General features: G+C 56.1%; 1 long non-coding RNA gene across 1 annotated transcript; it reads right to left on the bottom strand.

The window, feature by feature from the left end:
- Positions 1–754: 754 nt before the first annotated feature.
- On the bottom strand, positions 755–3431 carry LOC117284713. The gene is made up of 3 exons (XR_004515784.1): positions 3409–3431; positions 1140–1408; positions 755–945 (listed from the first exon to the last, which is right to left on the bottom strand). It is a non-coding gene; the product is annotated as an uncharacterized LOC117284713 (long non-coding RNA).
- Between the last annotated feature and the right edge of the window lie 2172 nt (positions 3432–5603).

The raw sequence follows: 5603 nt of genomic DNA, 5'->3' as shown, positions 1-5603 counted from the left end.
AGGGCCGGTGAAGACCCCGGGGAGAGAGGAGGCCGGAGCCGCTGCAGGACGCTGCCGGGACGGCGGGAGGAGGGGGTTGGAAGTGAGAAGTACGTAGAGCAATGTGTCTCTTGGTGTAATTAAAAAAAAAAAAATGTAAACACACCATACTCCTTTTTATTTCCCCCACGACTTCTGAATCTTCTGAAGACTTCCTCACAACACTCCCTACACAAACTTCTTCCACTTGAATTCAGCTCTGGGGCCCTGCTTCTGGGAGAAGTCCAATGCAGACACTCAGCGGGAGAGCTCGGCCGTGGGTCCACTTGTGGAAGCAAAGCGCGACAGAAGCAAGAGTTCTTCAGGCTCGCAGTTTCGCCGCTTCGTTCAATCGCAGCTGAGCGTCCCCTCTGCCTTCCTGGCAGGAGCACGTGTCGGACAAAGGGACGCAGGAAGAGGTCGGCTGGGGTCACAGTGCTCCCTTCAAGGTCAAGCTGCCGGGGATCCAAAGACCTCACCCTAACTGTCACATCCTCTAAGCCTTAGCCGGGCACGGTGGCGCACGCCTGTCACCGTAGCACTTGGGAGGCTGAGGCAGGAGGATCTCTGTAAGTCCGAGACCAGCCTGGGCTACATAGTGAGGCCCTGTCTCAAAAAAAAAAAAATTCTCTGCGTCTTAATTACAGTGCCAAGCTGGAAACAATCCTTCAACATGTGGGAATCTGGGGCCGGGGAGCGCCAAAGAGACACAGCACATCGATGACTAAAGAAAGTTCGCAAAAGAGAAAAATCACTGTGTGTCTTCCTCTGTGTAAACCCCACCCCAGCTTTGGACAAAGTCACCCCAACCCCGCGGCCTCCTGTTCCAGGAAGGGCCGTGAGAACTGGCTTCTGCTCTGTGGGATTTCTCTGGCTACAGAGCCCGGCTTCGGCACACAAGACTCAGCGTGGTGTGTTCTTGACAGTCTGTGCTTGCGGGAAAAAAAATTACACACACAGATACACACACACACACACACACACACACACACACACACAAACGCTACTGATGACAAAGTCCCAGGAACCCCAGCGCACCCTGCTGTAAGTCACGCTGGGAGCTGGGGGGATCTCGATCCACCCGAATCGCCCCGTTCTCTTAGGTGCGGGTTCTCACTCACCTACTCACAGCTCGGCCCCCAAGGACCCCAGCAGCGTTTCAATGGTCCCAGCACGGAGCCGCCGAGATATTCTCCTCTCTCGTGACGGGGAAGAAACGCGCGCACCATCGCCGTGGTCACAGACAGGAGCAGCTTCTTGGAGGGAGATGCCGAAGGAGAGCTGTCGTCCCTCTGCAGCTGTATGAAGGTAAAACAAAGGCAGGGCCGGGGGCCGAGTCGGTGGTGCTGCCGCCTGCCTCGCAAGCGCAAGGTCCCGAGTTCGATCTCTGCTACCGAGGAAGAAAAGAAAGAAAGAAAGAATAAAATAAATCAAACAAAGAAGCAAGAAGGGTGGTGATGGAATTTTCGGTATAAAATCAAACCTCCTGGGAGTAGAGCAGTGGGGTGGTGGGGCACAGGGGGCCGTCTCGGAGCCACCAGGGGGACTCAGAACGCGGCCCTGGGGCAGGACCGCAGAATGTGCCGCCCCGGGTGGGGACGCAGGGCAGCGAAGGCCGAACACAAGGCAAGCCCCACCCTGGAAGTGCCATCAGCCGCAAGAATGCGCCACCCGAAACAGCCGTGTGCGAGGCAGGGCAGGGCACCCCAACCCTGACCGGGCCAAACGGCGTGTCAGCCCCGGATTCGCTGGCTTGGAGTATTGACTGTTCTGTGCTGTTTACTGGCACTTTTAAAGTACACAGCACAGTTACGTTCATGATCGGGATCTCGTTCCTCTACACGACAGGTCTCGGTTCTCATTTTTCCCCCTTGTCCCTGCCCTCCCTTCACCCCCTCCTCCCCTCCCTATTTACAAAGACTTTCTTTCTATTTTTTTCCTTTTCTCATATTTTCTTTCTTTTCCCTTCTTTTCTTTTCCCTACCCTTCCTGCTTCACCTACACCTTTAGCCCTACTGCAGACTGGTGCAAGCACTGTGGAAATCGATATAGAGACACCTCGAACAACTAGGACTACAGGTTCCATTTGACCCAGCCGTCCCTCTGCTGGGTATCTTTCCAAAGAACTAAAAGAACCATACCACAGTGATATATGTGCACCCACATTTATAGAGGCACAGTTTGTAATACCTAAAACTGGGAAACAGCCCGAGTACCCATCCGTTGGAGACTGGATAAAGAATATGTGGTTTATCTATAAAACGGAGTACTACTCAGCCATAAAGAAGGAGAAACTAGAGACATCTATAGCTAAGTGGATGCCCACTGAGGCCATACTCTCCAGTGAAATGAATAGGACACACGTGTGTAAATACCAAATAATTTCTCTGCTGTGAAAAACTAAAAGTGTAAATACGGTTAAAGTTGTATAACTGATGTCACCCCATTTGGAAGGGAGATCCGTGCCCATACAGGAAACCTCCACTCCCAAGGCGTGCTGCTGTGTGCCAGGGAGACTGTCCCCAGCTCCTCCTGTCTAGGGAGAGGCTACCAACTTCGGCCCAGCCTTCCCACCCTGAATTACCTGGTCACCGAGTGCCACGCCCTCTTTCAGAAAACCAACCACGTGAACACAAATTCCCCTGAATGCAGGAGAAATTAGACTCTTTATGTTAATATATTAGTATTTCTCTGGGTTTTTTTGGGGGGGGTTGACACAGGGTCTCTCCGCGTACTTCAGGCCAGTCTTGAACTCACTATGTAGCCCAGGCTGGCTTTGAACTTGCGGTGAGCCTCCTGCCTCAGCCTCCCCAGTGCTGGGATGACAGACACGGGCCATCACACCCTAACCCAAAGTCATCGTAATGACCACAAAGGCACTGAACTAATAATGGCCACAAGGCCATATAGTAAGGAACATCTGCTGTCACACAGACTACATTCTAAATTCCACTTTATAATCATAATGGTAAGTACTGCCCAATTTACGATCTTTCCAACGTGGCTAATTAGTTTATTCTTCCCGCAGGAAAACATTTCCTGAAAAATAAATTTGTGGTTCATCAGACCAGCAAGCACTATGAAAAGAAAAATGTACATTTTTCCCCCTCAGGCTAAACCCAGTTTCAAGAATCTGAGGTTCTTAATGATTTCTGCCATTTTGCAGCAATTAATGCCAAACCTCATCTGACCCGCAGCCTGACACACACCACGTAGGTCATGTTGGGCAGAGGGGTGGGGCGGATGGATCAGAAGGCAGATGGCCACTTGCTTCTCAGTGGTCCTGGGGACTTTGAGCAGCCGAGCAATGCTAGGATGCTCGCTCACTTTTTACCATTCCATTGTGATGAAAATACTTGAGAATAACAACTCTGAAGAGATCAGGATTACTTTGGCTCATGGTCTCAGAGAGTTCAGTCCGTGGTCGGCTGCCCCAGGGGTCTCAGGGGGGTTCAGTCCGTGGTCGGCTGCTCCAAGGCAGGATCATCATGGTGGACGGACGTGGGGTGGACGGACGCTCACATCATGGTGTCCAGGAATCAGAGAGAAAAGGCAGGAGCTGAGGACGAGAACCCCCCCCTTCCAGCTCGCCCCCCAGTGCCCCCTCCAGCCCGGCCCCCCCTCTTCTCGCAGGTTCCCCAGGGCTCATGCGTGAGGGATCCGTGATGAGCACCGCGCCCACGACCCAGTCGCCGCCCACCCACGGAGACCTGAGGACACCCCGGGTTTGAGTCAACACCCCCCTTGCCAACATCCTAGCCCGGTCTGTGCCTCACGACCCACCTGGACTGACGCTGCGGGGGAGACGCGCCCCACAGGACGGTCCGTCGCGGTTTCCTTCTCGCACGCGCCCCGTTTCCTACTTTCGGCCCATTGCGATGATTCTCAGAGCTTCGCGTCTTTTCCCGACAGGGCTCAGCTCCACGTACAGCCTGGCGGCGGTGTTTTCATCCGCGTAGGCGCGGGTGGGCCCTGAGCGGCTCGCACGCCTCGGCCCTTGTGGGAGGAGAAGGAGCAGCCCCGCGCTCGCCCAAACCCCTCTGCAGGGCGGGCCGCGCGTTCTCTCTCCGTCTGGAGAACTGACGGGGGCCGGGGAGCGGGGTCAAACCCAAACCCGGTCCCGTGGAGCCATCACGCGTCCGCTTCGCACCTGCGCCTTTTCAGCCTGCGGCGAGACCCATTTAGATCTGACCCAGGCTCCGCTGCCCTGGGAAATGCAGACCTGCCTAGGTTTGCGGTTCTCCTCCGTCCCCCGAGTCCCAGAAGAATCAGGACGCGCTCCACTTTCGGGCCATCTGGAGACCGCTGCACCCCGGCAGCGCGGTGTCCCACCCCCACCTGGCACACTGGGGACGCGGGGCCCGCACCCCAGCTCCCATAGCCTCCCCTGGCCCTGGGAGCCTCCCCCCTGGTGCAGACCCCAGACCCACACTGCACAACTGTGTAGGCGGGAAACGGACTCGGCACGGGTCCAGGCCCTGAAATTCCCAAGCCCGCTTGTCACATGCACCGTGGTCACAAAGTACAGTCAGCACTCACACTGCAAATAAATGTTGTACAGGTTTTTTGAGACAGGGTCTCACTCTGTAGTTTAGACCGACCTGGAACTCACTATGTAGTCCAGGCTGGTCTCGAACTCACAGAGATCCTCCTGCCTCAGCCTCCCGAGTGCTGGGATGACAGGCTTGCGCCACCAGGCTGGGCTTAAAATTTTCATTACAGCAAAAGACGCATGGCCACGAATCCCCTCAGAACCCCCCGGCTGTGCACAGCCTCCTCCCGCCGTCCCGCGGCAGCTCTGAGTCCTCTCTCCCCAGGGTCTTCAGCTGCGCCGTCCCGGCCGCCTCCATGTCCCGAGTGGACCCCAAACGGTGACCTTTCCCGTCCTCCCGACCTCGGGGAGGAGCCGGGAGTCGCGCAGTGCGGGACGCGGGGACGCGGGTGGACGAGGACACGGCGCCTGTGTCTCGGAGCCGCCTTTCCCCTGGGCGGCAGCCGTCACCGGGTTTGTGATCAGGGTCGGTGGAGACCCTGGGGAGAGAGGAGGCCTTCAGTAATGCGAGAAGACCCTGTTTCAAAATTAAAATTTTTTGAAAAGGGCTGGGGACGCAGCTCAGTGCAAAAGCCCTAGGTTCAACCCGAAGTACAGGGAGGAATGGATGGATTCATTAATCGACATCTGAATAGGGGTCTGGATGGATCAGCGCTCCCCACCCTTCCGGCTGTCACTCCCGCGCCTCCCCGCGCCCCGGATCACCGCATCCGACACCCCCTTCCCCGACTGCCGGGGACCCTGGGGCCTTGAGGAGGCTTCGGGTTCTGAGTCCTCGGCAGCTGCGCCCGTGTGGCCGGTAGGTGGCAGCAAGTGATCGGCGCAGACCCAGCCGGCTCAGCCCAGGGTGAGAAGCAGGGTCCTGACCCACAGGGGTGGCAGCGGGACCCCTGCCCTTTCTTGTTCAAGTCACAGTTTTTTAAATTTTATTTTACTTTATTTCTTGAACTTGGAGGGATGGGATGGACCCGGGGCCTTCACCCTGAGCTACGTCCCCAGCCCTTTATTTTACTTTATATTTTGAGAGAGGGTC

Source organism: Fukomys damarensis, unplaced genomic scaffold, assembly GCF_012274545.1.
Source record: "Fukomys damarensis isolate Sample0158 unplaced genomic scaffold, DMR_v1.0_HiC HiC_scaffold_39, whole genome shotgun sequence".
Taxonomy (NCBI): Eukaryota; Metazoa; Chordata; class Mammalia; order Rodentia; family Bathyergidae; genus Fukomys; species Fukomys damarensis.
Note: the sequence above shows the minus strand (reverse complement) of the source record. Positions and strands in the feature narration are given on the sequence as shown.